At 44.4% G+C, this 23134-nt stretch overlaps 1 protein-coding gene across 2 annotated transcripts in view; it reads left to right on the forward strand.

Annotated features, from left to right (window-relative positions):
* Positions 1-23134, forward strand: part of ASTN1 (astrotactin 1) — a 313546-nt gene that overhangs the window by 185814 nt on the left and 104598 nt on the right. The window lies entirely within an intron of this gene.

Below are 23134 nucleotides of genomic sequence, written 5' to 3' on the forward strand. Positions count from 1 at the left end.
TGGCTATTCCCTCCTTACTGTCTACGTGTGCATCCAGATAGCCCCCTCTGAGATGTCTAACTGATGTCACCCTGTCTTTACAAAGTGGCCCTGTTCTGTGACCCTGTGGCCCCGTGCATATCTCTGCCATAGTTTTCACACCGTATTATAATGATCTGGTAAGCCTAATCATCTGTTCACTTATCTGCCCTGCCCCAACTACCCCAGCTTGACAGTTCCTCAAGTTCAGGACTGTGTCTTATTCACCTTTGTAAGCCTATGGCCTTTCCTGTCACATTCAGTATTAAGCACTGAGTACATGTTTGTTGAATAAATAAGTGAATGGTTGCATATGAGGTTATACCTGCAAGTTTCGTGCAAACCTCTGCATGATTTTCTCAGTGCATTTCCAGGTGCTTTGGTCTCTCCATCCACAAAAGAGAAATCAATTTATATTTAATTTTGGGCATGATGTTCTTTTCTAAGTTAACTCATTTGTCTTCCAAGTGCCACTAAAGTGGAGTACATCCATCATTCATTCATTTGAAAAACATTTACTGATGACTTCCTGTGTCTCGGGGAATGTGTTCAGTACTTGGAAAACAGAGATAATAATAATAGCCAACAATCTTGTAGGGCTTATTAAATGCTAGGCACTGTCCAAAGCACTTAATATTAACTTATTTAATCTTCACAACAACTTTATGAAGTCGGTACTATTACCATGGACCCTCAGTTTACGGTTGAAGAGATTGAAGAACAGAGACTGTCCTAGCCTGAGTACCCCAGACACAGAGCTAGTGTGTGAAGGTTTTATAGGAAGGTGCAATCCCAGGGTAGTAAGAGTGAGGGGAAAAATAATTGAGACAGGGAAGGAAGAAAAGCAAATGCTAGGTGGTGCATTCATAAGCTAGCCACAGCTTTATGAGAAGCCAGGTTTTGTACACACAAGATGTAGTATAGATAGGCCTTATGGAAATCCATGGGTGTGGAGGATAGGCAGGAAGGCAGAGGAATTTATCTGCTGGTTGTCTCCAATCTCCTAGTTCTCACGGGGTGTGTTAACTTGCACCAACATCCACACTGTTAGAATGAATGGAGCCTATGCTATCCACTTTCTTCACACACATACACGTTACCAACCAGGTGAGGCTCTGATAGGGCTCAACCTCAAGTGAGGAAATGAGGGATCTCCATCAGAATTATGATGAAAATTCACATTTGGCATAGATCAATCTGTAATGTGCAAGAAGTATAGGATACAAGAGAGTTGAATATGGGAATGTTGGAGGCTGACTACAAATATAGTCTGTTTAATGAATGAATGAATAAGTTGTGATGAATAAAAGAATGGGAAGGAAGCATCCTGAAGAGTGATTTAGATAGATAGAGCAGAGGAAAACTGAGTGGTCCCACAATGGCTCCACTGATAACCAGAGGACTAATGCAAGTGGGACAATGGCTATCACTGTGGTGAGATGACGGGCTAATAGACCTAGGTGAGGCCACCCACTGTGCATTGGTGAGATGGATGCAGCCAGACTTTACAGCAGGTGGTTTTCTGGGAGGAGAGCGTTCCTAGGAGAGATCCCACTTTTTTTTTTTTTTTTGCGGGCAAGGGGCAGGGGGCATTGTGTAAGGATAAATATTATCCTGCTCCTATTTACCTCTGACTCCTATTCCAGAAAAACTTCCAGAACACTCTTGCATTTGTTCTCCTCCTTGTCTACGGTAGTGGATTTAAAAGATTTTTCCCTGAGGTTCCATAGCACCTACATATAGCCAAACGAGAGCTCAATTCAGTGTAATCATTGGTATTCTTGTCTGTTTTCCCATTGGACAGTACAAGCAGTGAGAAACTCCTTAAGGTCACAGACTCTGTACCTTTTGGGGGCTTTTTTTGTCCTTTTTGTGTTTGCAATGCCTAGTCCTCTTAGTCATACAGTAGGTGCTCAAAAAACATTAAATCAATGACAGAATCAGTGAACAAATAGCGCCAGATGGTTGGTAGCTCCACTCTACAGTGAGAGGGAGGAGTACCAGCAATTGTTCTTGTCCTTCTGGATCTCTCATCCACTCTTATACCCACAACCAAAGAACCCCTGATGATGGAGACTGCAACAAAGGTCATCTCAGAAGAGATGCCAAATCTGATTGGAAAGAGAAGAAGAGAGCCAAGAGTTTCTTTTGCTATTTCATTCCAGACAGTTGAGAAGGATGCTTTCTGATCCTCATCTAGCCTGACTTCTCATGACAGTAGCCACAAGGGCCCAGCTAGGGGTCCTTAATAAGTTTGGAAGCAGAATTCTCACTCTCTAAGGTTGTCTTTGTAACTCTCTTTCACAGTGTTCAAGGAATATGTTTTTTAAGGCAGGGATCAACCCAGGAGGTCACTTCAATTTTCTTCCAGCTCCTCCCGACCTGCACTTAACATTATGGAGAAGCAAACGAGTCTGGATGGGATCAACTTCAGTTCACTTCTTTAGAGTTTAGATGCTGGGGGATATTCTGATTGGTAGCAGAAAGAGCTGCCATTTATTGGGTCCCTACTCTGTCCTTGCCAATAACTTTACCCACACTTTACTTCCATGGTTCCCCAACCAAGCACCAAGGGACGTGGGGCACCACAGCGATCTTACAGGGGCTCTGTGAGATATTTTAAATTGTTGAGGGAAACAGGGACTTCTGTCAGATACCACTCAGACTACTTTCAAATTATGGGTATTGTTTTTTCAAATGGCTACTAAGTTGTTAGGATGTAAATACTTATTAAGTTGTTTGGACCTAACTAGTAGATAGTAGATATTTGGATCTTGGACCTAACTAGTAAGTAGTAGATATTTCTTTGGACCTAGAGGAGCTGTGAAAATTAAGTTGCTTTGGGTGCTATGAGCCGAGCAAGTTTGGAAACCTCTCTTTACTTCATACAGTAAAGACGTACAACCCCATTAAGGTTGGCATTATTTTCTCAGGTTTATCTCTGAGCACACCAAGGATCAGAGGAGTCAAGTAAATTGGTACACAGTCAAATGGCTTGTAAGTGGTGGAGCCAAGATCTCAACCCAAGACTGCCAGACTCTGAAGTGCACGTGCCTCCACAGAGTCGCTCTACTGCAGGGTTAATGAAGATCAGATCTTAGACTGTCAGAGCTAAAATAGGCTTCAGCAGTAATTCAGCCCAACTGGCCCAACTGGCCCAATCACACAACTGATTAGTAGTAGAATTTAGTCTAGGGATCAGGTCTCCTGACTCTTGGTTCTGCGTTACTTCCTCTCCATTGTACACTCTTTTCTCTTCCCAGCTTTGGACAACCACCCATTATTGCTCTTCACATTTCATGATCGAAATGTTGAAGGTGCTTTATTACGTGAAGCACAGAGAAATGAGGGGCTTTGGGGAACAGCCCTGACGCTATTTATGGCGGCAAAGGATTTGGTTTACAGGGAGAGATGAAAGGAATGATCATGCAGTGTATAATTTGGGTTAAGCAAACATCAGTGGGATGTGGTGTCATCTATTAGTGTCTAAGTGGTATAAGTGTCAGAGGAAAGGGCACAGAAGTTATTTAGGAGATATAACTAGGAGATAGGGTAAGAAGGAGAAAGAAAAATTTAGGCTGAAAATGTGATGTTGATATTTAGTAGCTGGTGGGCGGAGGGGGCAGTGGAAGGCTCTGTGGTGCCTGACTGATGTAAAGTTGGATTGGACCAAGCTTGGTGGAAGGTACCGAGGGGATGACTACACTGACCCCTGAGGGATTACCCAGATGGTCTTCCTGTTTGCAATTTTTATCGTTCTTTACTAGCTGTAGTTTTTCATTTGCCTTCTACTGTGTTCCTTACCGTCTCTGTATTTTCCCTTCCTGTTTATTTATATCCATTTCAGGCTCTTCTTTCCATTTTTCTTCTTCTCTTTTACTTCTTTTTGCCCCTCATCCTCACGGTCACTTTTGATTTGCTCTTGCCCCTGGTTATTCTCTCCCTGCCCATCTTCCTCCTCGGCTACGTCTAGTACCTGGCATATTCCAGGTTTCCAGGCCATTGCTCTTCCTCTCTCTTCTTCCAAAATAGAAGACAAAATTCGCCACTCTGACAAAGAGAACAAAAGCTGAAAGTCCCTGCCAAAGTTACAAGGACAGCATTTTCTCTTTTTAGGGGGTTTTAATTTTAAAAGGAAAAAAAATTGCAGCATATTCTCCCTCCCCTGCTGTGCGTTCACTGCTTTCTGGGCTGTGCGCATCAGTTGAGGGACAGCCAGATGAAAAGCCATTCCTTGGTTCAGAGCATCTCTGCTCTCATGTTCCCTCCCAGGCTCAGCTCCTTTTTACTGCGTTTTTCTGAAATCCAGGCAGAAAATGGTAGCATTAGCATTTTTAATCAAGGAAGCTGGAGAAGAGAGAGGCAGCTCAAGAGAGCTGAAGGATGGAATGCAACCCAAATCCACTGACAGTCAGAACTCCCTTTTGGAGCCAGAGAGAGCTCAGGGTGGGGGCAGGGGAAGGCAGACAAGAGAAGTAGTCGTCTTAGGAGAAGCATTCAGGCTGATATAATTGGAGCTTTGAGCACAAGCAGACACAGTTGGGAGGTGGCAAATTGCAGCGCTGGATTGAGTTTGGCTCAACTTGCTACTGAGGCCTAGCATTGTGAAATGTTTTCTAATTTAGCCCATTTTCTCTGTCTTCCTGGAATGAGCCATTATTCGTCCATTACTGGCAAAAACTCATGGTCCTGGATAATCCTTCCTTTTCTCTTCTTCCTCCTCTCCCTGTGCTCTGTAGGAAGGGAGAAGAAATAAACAGGAGGGAAGGGGCCACACATATTCTTGATTTAGAAAAAGAAAGAGAACTCGGACACCCGGAGTGGCTGACATCATCTTTCCCTGTTTCCTTTTCCAGGGATATAAATGCGAAAGTTTAACGGAGTTGCTAGGTTTATGTTTTGTCTCTTAGGCCATTGTACCTCTGCAGGTTGAAGCTTAATTGGCTCTTTTCCCACCATTGAAAAGGAGAAAAAATATCTCCTTGCAGAGGTTACTGTTCTCTAAAGAAAGTGGCAGTGATTAGATCTAATGCCTTTGACAGCTGGATAAAAAGTTGCTAAATAAGAATAAATTGAATGCCCAAACCTGGAGTCAATCAGAAGGTAACGCAAGTCCCAAACACTAAAATGAAATGTCTTGTCATAGTATTCTTCCCCCATCACACTTATAATCCTATGTGAGTAAAACAGTGGCAAATCTGCTTTACTTTCCCAAATCCAATTCCATAGAGGGCCAGGGCAAAGTCAACATACAAGGAATACCCCTTTTTACTCCTGGGTTTCAGCCTATTAAGTGCTTAAGACCTCAGCGTTGGTGAAGTGTCAACCCAGATCATTGTAGACATTGCATACATTTAGACAAGATGTTAATTCCATTGTTCAAAGCCTTGCAATTTTAACAAAAGAGTGACTATCACAGCCAATGTTCCTTACACATGAAATCAATCATTTTAGCCTCATCTGAATAGACAAGAGAATGTGTGTGCTTGTACAACCTTTAGTTGCATCTGGGCTCTTCATCTCAATGCTGCATCTTGGTTTCCTTCATCGGTGAGTTATTTCTCTTGCCCCTGTATTTATAGCTGTGACCTGGTACTAGGTGCGAGGCATATGAATATACATATTGTTACTAACTGCAACTCTGAACAAGTTCCAAGATCTTTAAACCAAAATATCTTTGAAGAGTGCAGAGAGGCAAATGGAGTTGCATCTCTTAGGTTCCTTCAAGGAATAAATGCTGCTTCCGAGCTTCATATCCAAGGATAGAATTAATATCACTTGGAGACTCTTGAAAACATTTAGGTTTGGATAGAATGTAGGTTTATACTCAGAGCCAAGTTCTTTTGAAGGAGTCAGGAATTAATTTGGAAGTTGCTTTGTTGCTATACCTAGGAATAAGAGTTTATTTTTTTTTTCATGTCTATTAATTTGAAAATAATCTGAAGTGAGACGTTGGCCTCCAGCTTTCCCCACATTAAAACTGTCCTGGACAAATGTCAAATATTTGAGCGTCAGAAAGGGAAGTTTTTTTCCAATAGCATCCTCTGCAATCCTACCTCTTCCTGGAGGTTTTGCCAGAGTCCTTGGTTCCCTTCTGTTACTAGGTTGTCCTTTTTCCCTGGGGTCTCTCCCTCTCCCACAACCTCAAATGTGATCTATATATATGCTTGTGTTTTCCAAATCTCTGTCTCCAGCACAAATCTCTTTGCTTGGTTTCAGGCCTCCATTTCCAGCTGCCTTTTGGATATTTGCATATGGATTTCCTACACTTATCTCAAATTAACTTGTTCAGACCTGAACACGAAACGCACTCCCACCCTGATACCTACTCTCACTCCCACAATTCTTGGCCTGTATAAATAGCATCAACAATCACTCAGTCTCGCACATGAGAAACTTCAGGAGCCTTCTCCATAAGCCCCCCACACTTAACCCTCTCCTCTCTCCCATTCACACACCCACTGTTAGTCACCAAATCCTCTTGGTTCTCCTCAGAAATGTCTCTCAAACTCAGCTGCTTCTCTCTAGTCCCAAAACTATTGCCTTACTCTGGGACAATCCATTACCTTTGACAATTCCTAACATCTTCCCACCTGCTCTCACTGCCATTAGGCACACCTGTTGAAAGGGAGGGAGGAAGAGACAGACAGAGCCCGGGAATGAGAGGATGTGTATGAGAGGGAAGTTACTAGGCAGAGCGCAAGGGGAGGAGGAAGAAGTGCACATGGCCTGCTCAGGAAATAGTGGATGTGATGGGGCAGTGGATCTGATAGGAGAGGCCTAGAGGATAGGGGTGGGAAGATAGGCTGTGAATTCTAAAGGAGGAGTTTAGATTTTACCCGTAGAATAGATATGTGTATATATATAATATAAAGTATATATTGAGCAGGGGAGAGGATGATGAAGCTGGTTTTTCAGGAAGGCACAGGAGACATTAGCTCAGGGTTCTGCAAACTTTGGCCCTCAAGCCAAAGCCAGCCTGCTGCCTGTTTTTGTAAATAAAGTTTTATTGGGACACAGCCGTACCCATTCATTTGTGTATCGTCCATGGCTGCTTTCCGGCTACAATGGCAGAGTTGAGTAGTTGCTACCAATGGCTGCAGAGCCAAAAATATTTACTCTCTGGCCCTTCGCAGAAAAAGTTTGATGGCTCCTGCATTAGCTCAGGATTTCTCAGCACCGTCGACATTTTGGGCTGGATAATTCCTTGTTGTGGGGGCCATCCTGTGTGTTGTGGGATGTTTAGCAATGTCCCTGAACTCCACCCACTACATGCATGTAGCACTCCATCCCCAGTTGTGACAGTCAAAAGTGTCCCCAGACATTGCTCTGTCAGGGGAGGCAGTCAAAATCACCCCCATTAGATTATGGTGAGGCCAGCAGTGGAGGAGACAATTCAGAAGGCAGGTGCAACAGGTAATGATGATGATGATAACGACAGCAAACACTGGTGTAGTGCTCATCATGTTTACATTGATTAACTCCTTTAATCTTTTCAACAATCCTATGAGGTGGGTATTATTTTCGCTTTAGGATCCTATCAGGTGAATATCATTATTATCATTGTTTTACATATGAGGAAATGAGACACAGAGGTAAAGTGACTTACTCAAAGTCACTCCGCTAATAAGTGGCAGAGCCAGGTCTTGAACTCAGGCGCCCTGTCTACTGAATTCACACGCTTAACTATTAGACTAGACTAAGTCACGTGAAAAAAGAATTGATGTGTCCTGGTGGCTTTAATGGATACTGGAGTGGTTAGAAAATAGACATTTTGAGCTATATCCTTCTCCCCACTTCCAAACCATTTTTACTTCACTCTAACCACAAGCAACTGGAGAATCTCTTCAGCTATCTGCACCTTTAAGGCATTACACCCAACTACCCCCTTGCACCCCACCTGCATACACCCGCCGCAGAGACGTACATAATTCAGGCATAGTACACACGTTTGCACTGTCAATATGGTCATGGTCACTTTTCTCTTGTTGTTCATATTCTTTATTATTCTACTGCATTCTTTAGGTCGTCGTTTTGTACTCACTCTTATGAAGTGACTACAATCCCTTTGCCTGTGGTTCGGCACCATCTTTATTTCCTGTTTGGACCTGGCGACAGTCTATCATCTTCCTGGTTATTCTGTCCACAGAACGTGCAAATGTTGTAAAGACAAACGGGTGGAAGATGAGTCTGGGAAAATGAAATAAGCAGGAAGGAGTTCATAAGGGGAGACAGTCGTTCTAGGGACAAAAGGGCAGGTTCGAGCTTCAGCTTCGGAGGCGGTGCTGGGAGCCAGATCTTGGCTGCCACCTCTGGAAACCTGTCCTGCAGTCCTCCTTGCTCACGGGCCTGCTGAGTTCATCAGGGCTTCAAGGTGAATGTTGGGGTTGGCAGCCTCCACAGCGAGAAGAGAAAATTCCCTGTCTTCCTCGCGCGTGGTAGATCTTCTTTTATTCAGCAGATGGCCTGCATGAGAAGAAAAAGTGTATGTGTGTGTGTCTGTGTGTGTGTGTGTTGGGGAAAGGGTGGCAATGAAATAGCTAGGTCTCAAGATTACGACTTGAAAGTTAACTGGCCCAGCTAATGGAGAACAGGGGTCAAGTAGCTGTAGCCCAGAGGGGCAGGGTGGAGGGGATGGGTGGTCAGTTCCTGTCCGGGTAGAGGGGTTTTGAGCACCTGGAGCCTGGGCAGATGAATGAGGCGCCCAGGAGGAATCACACCTACAGGCCTGCCTCCTTGGCTTTGGGCTGGGCCTGGGGAGCTGCCACGTAGCAATAAGCAGCAAAGGGACGTGATGAAGGCAGGAGCCTGTCACTCGAGCCTCCTAATCTGCTCGATCCAGCCCAGACTGCTTGTGGGATCAGCTCCAGTTCTTTTTCACCTGCCAAAGTGTGTCAGGGGTGCGGTGACTGTCAAGAGCAGAGCACACACAGTAGAAGCAAGAAGCTGCAGTGATCTTGAGACTGGAAGAGGGGAAACGAGGGTGGGGTGTGCGGAGAGAAGCATAACAAATCTGGGGTCAGTGGGGCATCCCAGGACAGAACAGTGCTGGAGGAGGAGGACCCGGAACAGTGGGGAAAGGGGTGGAATTGTGCGGGTAAGTGGAGAATGGGCTCTGGCTCTTCCTCTCTGAGATGTCTCTCCCCTAGGAAAGACTTTTCATGTCATCTAGGCCTTGTTTTAGCCCTAGGAGGGGAAAGAGAAAGAAGGCCTTCAGTGCACACAGAACAGACGATTTCTCCAGGCCAGATAGGTGTTCAGGCAAGGGACGAGGGGGCGGGGGTGGAGGCTTGTGTGAACCTTGCTCTCTGGTACACTGGTCTGGTCAATCACAGATTTCAGGGTTTAGGTCTGGACAGTTCAGGACAAGCTGGACAGTGTCCAGGGGGGAGTGACCAGAGGCTGGTCAGTCTGGGCAGGACTGGGCAGAGCACCTGGCGGTGTTTAGAGAAGGAGAGGTGAAAGGAGGACGTGATGATAGCTGCCACAAGAAGTTAGACTTGCTCTGTTTTGCCCCAGAAAGGCAGACCCAAGACTAATAGGTACAAATTAGAGGGAAGTAGATTTTAGTTCAAATCAAATTTGAATGCTTAACACCATCTCAAAATAGAATGCTCTTCTGTAGGAGGCAGTGCGTGTCCTGTCCTCTGAAATCTCTCAGATTTGGCAGCTGAGGTCCCGTGGTTCCGTGGACATGTGGTGGGTTTGCCATGAGGGATGTGGTCCGTAAGGGCAGTGATTCGATGATCTCCCAAAGTTCAGTCTTCCCCTGGAGGCTCTGATCATCTCAACAACATTTCCAAAAGGGTCCGGCCTCTCAGCTTTCAGCATGATGGTGACCTCACTACCTACAAGGCAATGATTTTCATTTCTGGATGGTTCTAAAGGTAGTAAAGTCCTACCATTTCTTTTTCCCCAAAGCTTTGCTTACCATTCCCCATCACTTAAATTGGAGGGAGAGGAGATCAGAAGGCAAATGCTGCAGAATGGCACTTTGGAACACTCCACTCTCCTGGCTGTCAGTACTGAACAATTACTGAGCCCCGGCCTTTATTCCTGGCTGCTGCACCAGCGGTGTGGAGGGAGAATAAAGGACCCATCTTGGAGAATGCCAAAAGACCCAAGAAATCCTGAAGCTTTCACAGTATCAATGAGGCACAGGAGACAGCCTCTGCTGTTGTGTCTTTCTCTATCTGGCCTCTGGCTGGGCCGTTACAATCACTGCACCTCCTCAAGTCTCCACTTGCAGTCGGTTGGCAGGATGGATTAGGCTCCGGCTGGAACATTCTACAGCGGCACAATCCAACAGCGGCAGGCCCAGCAGCTGTCGTTTGTATGAGTGGATTTGAGGCTGGTGGGCGTTGCAGGAGGGACACCCAGTGGAATCTGAAACCCTTTGTTAGTCCAGAGGCCGGAGGCTGCCGGACCACTGTGCCCAAGTGCAAGGTCAGAGAGAATACTTTCAGGTCTTGAGAGAGAGAGGGAGAGAGGCTCGTGCGCATAGCACAGGGGCACTGAGATGCAAAAAGTAGAAAACGCATCCTGAGCTGATGAGCGAGTTGCCTTCAGCAAAAAATGGCCTCCATAAGGAAACATCCCTAAACCCCAAATCAAAAAAAGTTTTGGGAGAAAACAAAACAAAAAATCTGTGAATTTTGACTGTGTCTATGAACATTTTTCATAGAAAAGATAAGGCCAGTGAGTGCAGAATGAGTTAATGCTGCCAATAAGATTAAGAGGAATAAAAACAAGTGTTTACACATATACCAGGGAAAAGAAGCACTTGGGAAAAATAGGTCCATAAATAAGTAAGGGGGATTGAAATCTGCTGCGAGTCCAACAAGACCAAGGTGCTGAATTGCTTTGTCCTATCTGTCTTTTACATGAAAAATAACAAGAAAATGCAGGGAGTTGTGAAGATTTTCAGTGGAGGCCATGACAGTGAGGCAGGGACAGGAGCCTAGTGGGAATGCCAGGGACACTGGAGGCAGCTCTTCAGGGCTCCCCAAGACCTCCGGGTGGCCCAGAGCCTCAGCCTGCCACACGTGCTGCTTCCTGACCTACGCCCTGCCCACCCGGCCAGCCTCATCCCATCTGCCTTCCATGGCCCTGGTGCATCTGCCACTTTGATCCACTTGCATTATCCATACAGACCACATTGTCACACATTCTAGGCTCTCTCCCATTCCTGGACTGGAAGCCCCCTGTCATCATCACAGTTCACCCACCCCAACATCACCGCTACCCTCCTTTTCTCCATCTGTCAACCTGGAGAAGTCAAACCTTTCTCTCTTCCAGTCTCCCTTTCCAAATCCCACCTCAATCATCATCAATTCTGTGGCTTTCCCCTGCTTCCCCTCAGCTTCTCACTGCACTTTTCCAAACCTCCCTTACATTATGTATGCATACCTATCATTCTCCAAGAGCCGAAGAACTCCTTAAGGCCAGGGCCACTCTGTGCTCCCTGGTGACTAGCTTGGTGGTAGGCACAAAGCAAGGCTAATGTTCTCTACCCACACTGCACATTAGAACCTCCTTGGATGTAGTAAAATCTGTACACCACCACACCCCATATCAGACCTATGAAATCAGAACTCTCTAGGGGTTGAACCTGGCATTGGTATAGTTTAAAAGCTCCCCAAGTGATTCTGATGCCCAATGAAGGTTATAACCACAATGGTTCTCAAAGTGGCATCTCCAGACCAGCAGCATTAGCATCACTTTGGAAATTGTTGGAAATACACATTCTGCAGCGCGCCCTAGACCTGCTGAATCAGAGGCTCTGAGGTAGGGCCCAGCAGTTCGCATTTTAGCAAGCCCTCCAGGGGATTCTGCTGCACACTGAAGGTTGAGAACCACTGTTGTACCAGATGCAGGCTGATCAACAATCACAGAATAGTGTCGTTGACGCCTTCACCCAGACTGTCTGCCCTCAGTTTGCATGGCCTTCGTTACTTTCCAGAATACATGCAGTTGATAGAGCCATAGTTTGAGAATCTTGTTCTCTGTCTTCCTCCTATTTCTTCCCCACAGGAATCAATTCCAACACTATATAACTCACAGGACTTTCCTGTGGATTGGTCAGCTCCCTGGAGAAGGAAATTTCCGGAGACACTGCCTCACACTTATGTTGCAACTGGAAGATATGGGGCATGGTTAGTTGTAAAAACCTCTTTTCTAATTGAATTCTGCACACTCAGGCCACTTCCATCTTTCTGCTGACCCGTCCTTCCAGTTACGTACTTTCTACTTCTCAAGACTCTTTTTATTTGACGTAACAAAACAGGACAGATCTTCACCTTTTTGCCTTTCATGACCTCATCCCTACCAGCTTAAACAATTCAAACTCAGTGTATCCAAAACTGGACTCTTAGTTCCAACGTTTTCCTCCTTTAGATCCCATTGCATCGTGAATGGAGCCACCACCACCTGGTTGCTCAAGCCAGAAATCTGGGTTCCATCCCGACTTCCTCTCTCTTCCTCACTCTTGCGTCCAGTCAGTCACCACGTCCTGTTAATTTCTACTTCCTTAGTATCCCTTAGACCTGTCCCCATTTCTCTGTCTAGCTGCTCCCTTTGTCCCAGCCCTTCTCGTTTCTCATAGGGATTACTCCAGTAGCCTTCTAACCACTCTTCTTGCCCCCACAGCTTAAAATCCTTCAGCAGCTCTCTATTACCTTTCAGGATGCAATTCCAGCTCCTTATGTTTGCACACAGAGCCTTCGCTATCTGGCTCTGCTCAGGCTTCCTCTCCGGGGCTTGTCCTCTCCGGGGCTTGTCCTCTCCATCTGCTGGGCTTCAGGGGGACAGATCCATGTGCTGTGCTAAATCTCCATGACTAAATGCAGGGCTTTGTCTCTCTGGGGACTGCACTTCTCCACACCTTTGTTAAATGAATTCATAGTTATCCATCAAAAGTGGGTTTCTTCCACCTTCTCTGCAAAGCATGCTTTGGCCCACTGGCCCCAGTAGATACATTTCCTCTGTGGATCCATAACTCCTCAAATATCCCTCCGTTGAGTACACTTTACCAAGTGTGTGAGTTTCCCAGGGCTGCCATACAAAGTGCCCCAAACTGGATGGCTCAAAACAACAGAAATGTATTGTCTCACAGTTCTGGAGGCCAGAGTCTGAAATCCAGGTGTTGGCAGGACCATCCTCCCTCTGAAGGACAGGAAGGAAGGACCATCCTTCCTGCCTCTTCCAGCTTCTGGTAGCCCCAGATATTCCTTGACTTGCAGCTGCATCACTCCAATCTCTGCCTCTCTCTTCACCTGGTGTTCTCTTTGTATATCTGTGTCTTCACATGGTCATTATTATTAAAACACCAGTCATATTGGAGTAGGGACCCATTTTACTCCACTATGACCTCATGTTAACTAATTGCAGCTGCAAGGACACTATTTCCAATTAAGGTTGCATTCTGAGGTGCTGAGGATTAGGAATTCATCATAACTTTTATGGGGGACACAATTCCACCCATATCACCAATTATGACAATAATCCATTGATTTATCTGGGTCATTTATTAGACTGTAGGTCCTTGAAGAGAGGGGCTGTGTCTTACATTTATTTCACCAGTGATGAGGGTGGTGTTTGACACAAAGTAAACCCTCAATAGTAGTTTGCAGGAATGAAGAAACATACATATTAATTTCCCTTCTAACAGATGTCTCAGTTCATCAGTACCTTCCAATTCTTCTCTATTTAGGTGGTTACCAGCAAGGCCACTCCTTGATGGCGTTATTATTTTAAAAGCATCTCACCATTAAGGTTTTGAACTCTGAAGTTCTCCACAGCCTCCTCAGCTTTTCCTTGCCCCATTCCATCCTCCGAAAAACTCTACTCTTTGACTTCATTTTTCAATATCCATCAAATCCATTGTCCCTTTCCTGGCTTCATTGCCTCCTCAGCCAGCTTAGGCCCCATGTGAAGCCATTTATAAAAATACATTCATAGTCACTTCCAAATCCTTTTCCTTTTTATTTTCTACCACTCCTGCCTGGCCCATTCCAAGCTTTATAATAGCTTTCTGCTTGCTTCTCTGTTGCTCTGGGCTTCCTAGAGCTAGGAAGAATCCCGTAGAAACTTACTGATGGGTATTCTTTCTGTAATTCCAACCAGGGACTCAGAGCAGCATCACCATCTTCTTAGTCATCTCTTGTCATGGGCCAAAAACTCTTCACTTCCAAAAACTCTCAAGCACCCAGCTCTGTCTTGGCCCCTTACTCTCAGCCCATAACCTCAGATCTAACTTAGCCAAATCAGAGCCATGTGGCACAGGTTCCCTTACCTTCCTTCCATCTTGCTTTCTCTTCTCATCTGTACCCTCTGTCACTCCTGTCTTTGAAATGGATGTGTCCTTCTCAGTGCCACAGTTAAATTCTCCACCTTAATTTGTGATTCTGACTCTTTTTACTTTCTATACAGTCTTGCCCCCCAGCCAACTATTTCTTGCATCTACTATTATACCCGGAAACCTACTCTCCCTTATTCAAATGTCAGATGATCCCTTGGCCCTATTATCTCTCCATGTCATTTTTCTCATTTACTTTAGCAGCCTAAAGGTCTTTTAAAAAATCCACATATTTTGTCTCTGTTTTTATTGTCACTTAATTTCTTAACAAAGATTGTTGATGCTGGTGTTATAATTATTACCTTGAAACTTTAGACTCAGTTTGGTGATCTCTCTCTCTCACTTCCTCTCTTCATCTCTTACACACACAAACACCACACACATAGAAATTGCTCTTCCTAGTATCACATACTTTTGCTTATTTATAATCAACAAAATCATTCATGAAACAGTGATTTTTTTTTTTCCTGAGGGCTTTACTACGTGTTGGCTCTGCTACAAGCTGCAGATACTGCGTGGAAAAGACTCACGGGAGTCTTTTCCCTCCCTCAAGGGATGGACACTCTGATGGGGAAGGGACTAGAACAAACAAGTAAACAAATGCATCATAGAATACGTATGGGCTGTGAAAAGTACAATGAGGGAAAATAGACAGAGGGCTAATCAAGAATGATAATGTGAGGGGAGGAGCAGGGTAACTTGAAATCTGGGAACTGGAGCCTCTGAGGCTGTGTTTCAGTTGAAATTGAGAGAGGAGAAAGTTCCAGCTAGACCCAGAGGGAGGGTAAGGTTTCCAGGGCTGGCACACCCTGGATGGTCCTGGGGGAGGAAAAAGCCCGGCCCCTTCTAGGACTGTCAGACACCATGACTCTGGCCTACCGAATAAGCAGGGAGAGAGAGGCTATGGGTGGTTGGCAAGGTAGGCAAGGGCTAGGTTGTGCAGGGCGGGGCTTGAGGGCCAGGACAGGAATTTAAAGGAGGGAGGTGACCTGATCCAATTTGTATGTAAAAGATCTCCTAGCCCAGGGCTTACCCCTCACCTTCTCAGACAGGCTGTCTTTGACCTGGCACACTCTAGGACCACGTCCCTTTCTCGGAGCGCTCACAGCAGCTGTGACTGTATATTCGTTAGTGCAAACTCCAAGAAGCAGAACCTCACCATCTTTGCTTTTGTTCACCTATGTGTCCCCAGAACACAAGCTTGGCACATGCCAGCTGCTGAATACCTTTTTGCTGAATAAATGGATGAATGAATAAATGAATGAATGATATTACCTCCTTTATCTTCTAAATGATTTTTGGCAATTTCACCTCTCTGAGCTTCAGTGATCTGATCTATGAAATAGGGGTAAATTGGGAGAGTAGATGCCCCATCAGTGGCTGCGTTGTTGTTAGTACTATCTCTTCTACTCCCAGGGCCTTGATTTTTCCCTCCCGATCTCTGTACCTCCCTCTCTTTTAAGTGCCAGCCTTGCTTGTCTAGCTACCTGCTGCACATCTCACCAGATGCTCAGAGTTAAAACTCAGTCTTTTTCATCCTACCTTCTCATTTCTGCCTGGGAATATGGATGTGTCCTCATCTCATTAACCCTTCCAGCCATTGTAGCTCAGTGGCTCCCTTTGTGGTCCAGCAGCACCCGGGGGAGACAGTGCATGGAGGTCAGAGGAAAGGCTTTGGCGTCTGAGAGCGCCGGGCTGGAGCCCTGGCTCTCCATGTGTTAACTGGGAGACTTTGGCTAATGTTATTTAAGATTCTTCAGCCTCACTTTCCCCATCTGTTAAATGGGAATAATGCCTATGCCTCATGGTTGTTATGAGAATTAAGTGAAGTAATAAATGTAAAGCCCTTGGCTCACTGACTACTAGTAAACGTACATAAATAATGGCTTTTACTTGCACTTTCATAAACATTGACAAGCTCAATGCCATGGATTGTTTACTTGTCATTCTTATCCCGTTAGACCATGATCTGGGACAGTGACCCAGCCTTTACTGTGTTCCAGTGCTCTCCTGTGTCTAGATCACCAGATGTCTGTAGTAACTGCTTGAGGAATGACTCATGACATTAATGAACTCCTTGATGGCAGAGAACATGTATTAATCATTTCCGTGTCCCTTGACAGTGTTTAGCAAAGTGTTTTTTACATGGTAATTGGTTAATTAATATTTTTCAAGTAAATACAGAAATGAATAAGTGAATGAGAGATTGAATTAGTAGTGAAACTTGCTAAATATATGTTGAATTGAAACTAATTAGTAGATAGGAAAGTACTTTGGGGAGAAGGTAAAAGCTGTGTTCAAGTCCGTGATGGATAGTATGAGTCTTCCCTGGTTTGTTTACATGGTTAATTTCCCTTGACATAAAATTGTAGAGATGTAGGGAGCTGTCTCTTCTCCTGCACATCCTCTACCTCTAATCTTTTACTCTTCTCTTTTGTTAGTGCTTTTCGCTCTCCTACCTTCTCGCTGGAATTGGATGTGTGTGTCTGTGGAGGAGGAGGGAGCCCCAGGTTTGCACCCTCCTTTGTACAGGGAGGTCACACACAGCAGTGAATAGGTGTTCAGCTGTTTTTCTTGGACAGGGATGGATTTGCACAGATCCATTACCAAGGTTGCGTCCTATTCATTTGTGAGCAAAGATGGGTATCCAGGGACGCCCAGCGCAGGCTGTGCCCGTGGACAGGAGTAAGCAAGACTAACAAGCTTTCAGGAGGATTGAGCTGGAGACCTTGGTTGCATTAGCCCAGAGTAAAAATCAACTGAGCCTTTAGATTCAGAGTCCAGAGAGAAATGGGAGAAGGAGACTCACATTTAGAAAGTGACAACTATATTTCACTCATTGTACTGGAATGGTATTTATTCATTCGTTGACTCTTCTTACGATCCTATAATTAACAGGCAGTTTTTAGTATCACCATTTCACAGAAAAAGAAAGAGAAGCTTGGAAAGGTTGAATATCTGGTCAGTTTCACATAGCTGGCAGGGAGCTAGAATTCAGACCTTGGACTCAAACGGAGATCTGTCAGACTCCAAAGCCCACCCACAAAATCTGAGCCATAGTGAGATCTTTCTGGGGTGATTTGTGTGAATGACTGAAGGCCTGGTTGTGATCTGCAAGGGACCCTGCTCTCAGTGGCCCTGTTCTGCAGGACTGCTTTCTGTGTCCACAGCAGCTGCCAGGAGGTTGAGAGAGGGGGAGGAGAGCACCCTGAGTCCTACCAGCCCGCCACAACCCCAAATGTTGGGGAAATGTTGCAGCCGTGGCAATGTGTGTGAGTTTGTGAGTGTGTGTGAGTCTGTGAGCGTGTGTGTGTGTGTATGTGGAGCATGTGCACGGGCACACGTATGTATGTATGTGGCGTGACAGCTGTGCCTGTGGATGCATTTATAAATGTATGAAAGTCTCAATTCTCTATAATACTGTTTAAATGGAAATGTTGATCCACTAAAATCAAAATGACTGACGATTAAAAAATATATGTGTCTTATATAATTGTAATGAGGTTTGGGATATCTTAATTCATCAATAAAGGGGACAGGAAGGAACTCAATATGCTTCATCTCTCATTATTATTCAGAAATTTAAAAAGTGGTTTCCAGTGAATTCTCAGGCTAGATTGTAGTTTCTGTTTGTATGGCAATCATATTTTATAGAATACCAAACTCATTCATAAAGATTGGCAAAGGGTGTGGGTGGGCACGTGTTAGGTTGATGATTCTCAACCTCCTGTGTGTTTAGAATCATCCATCTAACTTTTTAAAAATACTGATGCTTGACCCCATCCTAGATATACAGAATGAGAGCAACTGAAGTTTGAGAACCATTGTGCCCATATGTGGGGTGAATCTGATGTATCCCAAAGCCTGAGAGTCATTCTGCTAAATGTCATTTACGAAAGACGCAAAGATAAAGGAGATTCAGTAGCTATGTCAATGAGAGAAGATTTAAAGAGAAAGACAGATAAGCAGGTGACTTGAATACCACATGGAATATGTACCATGACTCTATGAAAACACAGGCATGGGAGCAGGTAATTCTTGTGCCCCACCCACCACCCTGCTCCTGGAGGCCGGTAGTGGGCAAGCCAGGCCAATACCCAGGCAACGTCCCTGCCTGTAGACCCGATGCTATCTTTGTGTGTTTTCTCCAGCAGCTCTATGCCCATGATGGTGAGAGGAGGAGGGCAAGGTGGGGGAAAAGTAGGGGCTATGTGATCCATGATAACACTCACCTCTGTCCCTTACTAGCTGTGTGACCTTGGGCAACTTATTTAACCTTGCTGAACCATTGTTTACCTTTGCAACCTGAGGATAACTGTATAGCTGCATAGCTTCCCAGGTGGTGTGAAATGATGCGTGGATGGCACTGAGCTTGGTGTTTGCCTGCCACGTGGTAGATGTTCATTCGGTAAATGGCAACTACTATTACCCGGTTTTTCTGACCATTCAAGGTTTCTTCCTTTTGCTTTATACAATCCTTGATCCCAGAATATACAGGGGGACTGCAGGTTTCTGGGCCAACTTTCCCCATCTGAGGACAGCTGGACTCATCTCTGCCTTCTGTAATGACCCCTGAGTCTACAGAAGCAGATGTCCATCCTTTCTCCCCGTAAGGCAGGCGTTAGGGATCAAGGTACTAATGTCTTCTATATAACTGGGGTCCATGCCCATGTCGCCTCACTTCCCTTATTCCCTGACATGCTTTGTGTTGACAAAAAGGTTAAGTGTGGATTCTGTATTTGTGTATGTATGTGTGTGTATTAGTCAGCATTCTACAGAGAAACAGAACCAAGAGGATATAGAATATATAGAAGGAGATTTATTATAAGGAACTGCTCATGTGATTATGGAGCCTGCAAGTCCCAAGATCCACAGTCAGCAAGCTGGAGACCCAGGAGAGCCGATGTTGCAGTTCTGGTCTGAGTCCAAAGACCTGAGACCCAGGAGAATTGAGGATGTTGTTCCAGTTTGAAGGCCAGCAGGCTCAAAACCCAAGAAAGTCACTGTTTCAGTTTGAGTCTGAAAACAGGAAAAAACTGATGTCTCAGTTCAAAGGCCATCAGGCAAAAAGAATTCTCTCTTACTCAGGGGACAGTCAGCCTTCTTGCTTTACTCAGGCCTTCAGCTGATTGGATGAGGCCCACTCACATTAGGGAAGGCCATCCTCTTTACTCAGCCTACTGATTCAAACGTTAATCTCATCCAAAATGCCCTCATAGAAACACCCAGAATAATGTTTGACCAAATATCTGGGCACCCCATGGCCCAGTCAAGTTGACACATAAATTTAACTATCACACTGTGTGTATTTATCTTTATTGCCACTTTTTGGGGGGACGTTGTATCCCTGAATTCCAAAACTGGGGGGAAAAGTCACAACATATTGTTCATTATCATCATTTTCAAAGTCATTTTATTTACTTCTAAAATTTCTTCAGGAAAAAACCCTTTTCATCATTTAGAACCAGCGTTCCTAATAATGTGTGAATAATAACAGCTAACATTTATTCAGAACTTACTATATCCAAGGTTATAAGCTATTTGCATATATGAGATCATTTAATCTTGTGCACTTGGTGGGCTATTATTATCCCATTTTATAGATGAGAGAACTGAGCAACAGAGAGGCAGGGGTTGGGTCAGTTTTTCACTATTCTAGCTGTACATGAGATAATTTATGTTAAAAACACACATGCCCATATACAAAATATAGAATGAAAACTACAAAAAAAGTTGATTAAGAAATGAAAAATCAGGGGCTGGCACAGCAGCGTAGTGGTTAAGTTCACGCACTCTGCTTTGGCAGCCCAGGGTTCGCAGGTTCATATCCCGGGCGCGGAGCTACGCACTGCTCATCAAGCCGTGCTGTGGCAGGCGTCCCACATATAAAGTAGAGGAAGATGGGCACAGATGTTAGCCCAGGGCCACTCTTCCTCAGCAAAAAGAGGAGAATTGGCAGCAGATGTTAGCTCAGGGCTAGTCTTCCTCACCAAAAAAAAAAAAAAGAAAAGAAATGAATAATCAAAGATTATCAAAGATCTGAAATTTATTTATATACACTTTGTCCAACAATGTGAAGTTTGTGTGGAGTATGCTGTACCTCATGATTTCCATTCTACATATGAAGAAATTGAGGCTCTAGGATGCTATTGTTTGCTTGAGGTCATAGTAGCAGAAGGGAGTTTGGACTTGTACCTCCTTGTGGGCTTCCTTCCCTTATATCCCAATGCCTGCAGATGCCAAAGGGTGAGTTGGGATGGCTACATTCTAGACAAGAACACAAACTGTTCCTGCCTAATTACTGGAAGGAGGGCCAAGTAATTGGCACAGGGGAAGGTAGGTGGGTGGATGTGGTGGTGAAAGCTTTTAATCAGACTACCTCTGTTTTCTCAATTATATAGGAAGCAGATCATTAGCTGAGGGTGAGGATGGGGGAGGAGGTGTTGGAGGTTTGAGGAGAAAAAAGACGGTATGAAATAATGATCTAGAGGGTGGGAGAGTGAGCAGACAAGGAAAAGGTAGTTTGATCACTAGGCAGTATTCAGAGCCCACTTGAGGTCAGTGGTGTGGGATTTAAAATGAGACCAATCAGTGTGATTGCCAATTGCTTTCATCTGTGCAAACACAGAAATGGAGCCAAAGGGTCATTGAGTTTAACCCATGTTGGAGTGTTTCAGACAAGCATGATGAAGCAATGGAGGGCCGAGAGAGCTGAGGTTACAGGAAAGGATGTGGTTATATTAATGGATAACAGAATTTAATCTGAGTAAAGAGAGGAGACAGTACGTGAGGTGGGTGAGTGTCAATAAAACAGTGGTTAGATGAATGGATTTTAAGTCTCAGGAGGGTGGAAAATTGTTGTGGCATTAGGAGGAGTGAGCTGGGTGGGTAAGAGGTGATGGTCAAATACTGGGTTCTTCAAATTGTGACCAAGGAGGGGTTGCAGATATTGGTAAGGTGGGCTATGACCATGGGAGTGAGGGTGGAGGATAGGATCATTGAGGAGAAAAGTCAAGGCACTGAGTGGTTTGAGCATTGAAAGGATCTTCTTAGTGGCTACTGAAGTCACCAAAAATGATGGAGAAGTGTTGGAGAGGACAGTGATCCAGGCTCTGAAATGTGGAGGGAAGATGGGGGCGGGGTGGTGTTGGCACGACTGTAGCAAGGAGAGGACGTGGATAGAGTGGTCTGACGGCAGGAATTAACGACCTTGACCAAGGGCACAGAGTTAGTAAGTGGTACAGATAGGTTTTAAACCTACTCAGTCTGGCGCCAGAGCCACACTCCTAGCCGCTTTGCTAGTTACTGACAAATATGTATGATATTTTTCTACATAAAAAAATTCTAAATGAATTTGTTTACCTATTAATAGACAAATAGTGCCTAAAATCACATCCATACTTAATTTTTCTTTACATGAGATTTACATGTTTAAAGGTAACACGAGTTTGTAAAATATACCAGATCATTACGATTCATTTTTAAAATGTAATGTTAGAAATGCATTTTCTTTTTTCTTTTTTTTTTTAATTTTTTTGTTTATTGCAGTAACATTGGTTTATAACATTGTATAAATTTCAGGTGTACATCATTATACTTCTATTTCTGCATAGATTACATCATGTTCACCACCCAAATACTAATTACAGCCCATCACCACACGCATGTGCCGATTTATCCCTTTTGCCCTCCTCCCTCCCCCTTTCCCCTCTGGTAACCACCAATCCAGTCTCTGTCTCTATGTGTTTGTTAGAAATGCATTTTCTATTCTCCAGATGGGAATGTTAATTATAATGAACAATAACTAATATTGGGTGAGCTGGTTCTGTGTGGCAGGCCCTGTGCTAGGTACATACATGCTCCCTTAACAACTCTAGGTACTATTTTATCCACATTTTATAGATGAAGATACTGGGACTGAGAGAAATTAAGTGACCTAGCTGAGGTTGTGTAGTGCAACGGACCACCTCGTGCAGGACCCAAACCCCAATCTGCCCGCCCCTCAGCCTCCTTGGCGGCGTAGTCTAGTTCTTCACTGAGTCTCTGCTGTGTGATGGTGCTAGGCTGGCCGGTGAGGATCCAGCAACACTGATGGCAGGGTTCTTTATGTCTGATGAAGGGAAAATATTAACTAAATACTTCATATACTAATTACAGTTGTTGGTTCTATAAAGGAAACTGCATAGTGCTTTATATAACAAGGGGCCAAAACCTAGACTTGGAGCACCAGGGAAAGCCTATTTTGAGAAGTAATTTTTAAGTCAGACTTAAAGAATAGTGTAAGTTATCCAAGTAAATGAGAGGGGGAGAAATTCCAGGTAGAGAAACCAACATCTGCGAAGACCCCGCAGCCCTAACGCATCCTATAGAAACACTGGACACCATTATCCTTGTTATTGAACTTCTGACAAAGCCACAGATTTACCAGATAATCCAGGCATCAGGCATTCCAGTACTTGTTCCTCCCAGAGCTGGTACTGATTGTGAAGACGGTGGCACGTGATAAGCTCCCCATCTTATCGTTAGGGTAAATGGAAGCATGGAATGTTTCAGCCAACTGCACAGCTGGAAAAGTCATTTTTACCATTTTTCTCTTTACTTTTTCTCCTGTATATCTTGCAAACTACCTTTTCCAGAAGGATTTTTTAAATGAACCTCTATTCTCTCTTTGTTTCACTGCCCCTTCCTTGGAAATGCATTTACCTGGATAAGAAAAGGAAGGTTTGCATAAAAGCTCTCACATTATACGTGGATATGAAT

The sequence above is a fragment of the Diceros bicornis genome, chromosome 4 (assembly GCF_020826845.1).
Source record: "Diceros bicornis minor isolate mBicDic1 chromosome 4, mDicBic1.mat.cur, whole genome shotgun sequence".
Classification (NCBI taxonomy): domain Eukaryota; kingdom Metazoa; phylum Chordata; class Mammalia; order Perissodactyla; family Rhinocerotidae; genus Diceros; species Diceros bicornis.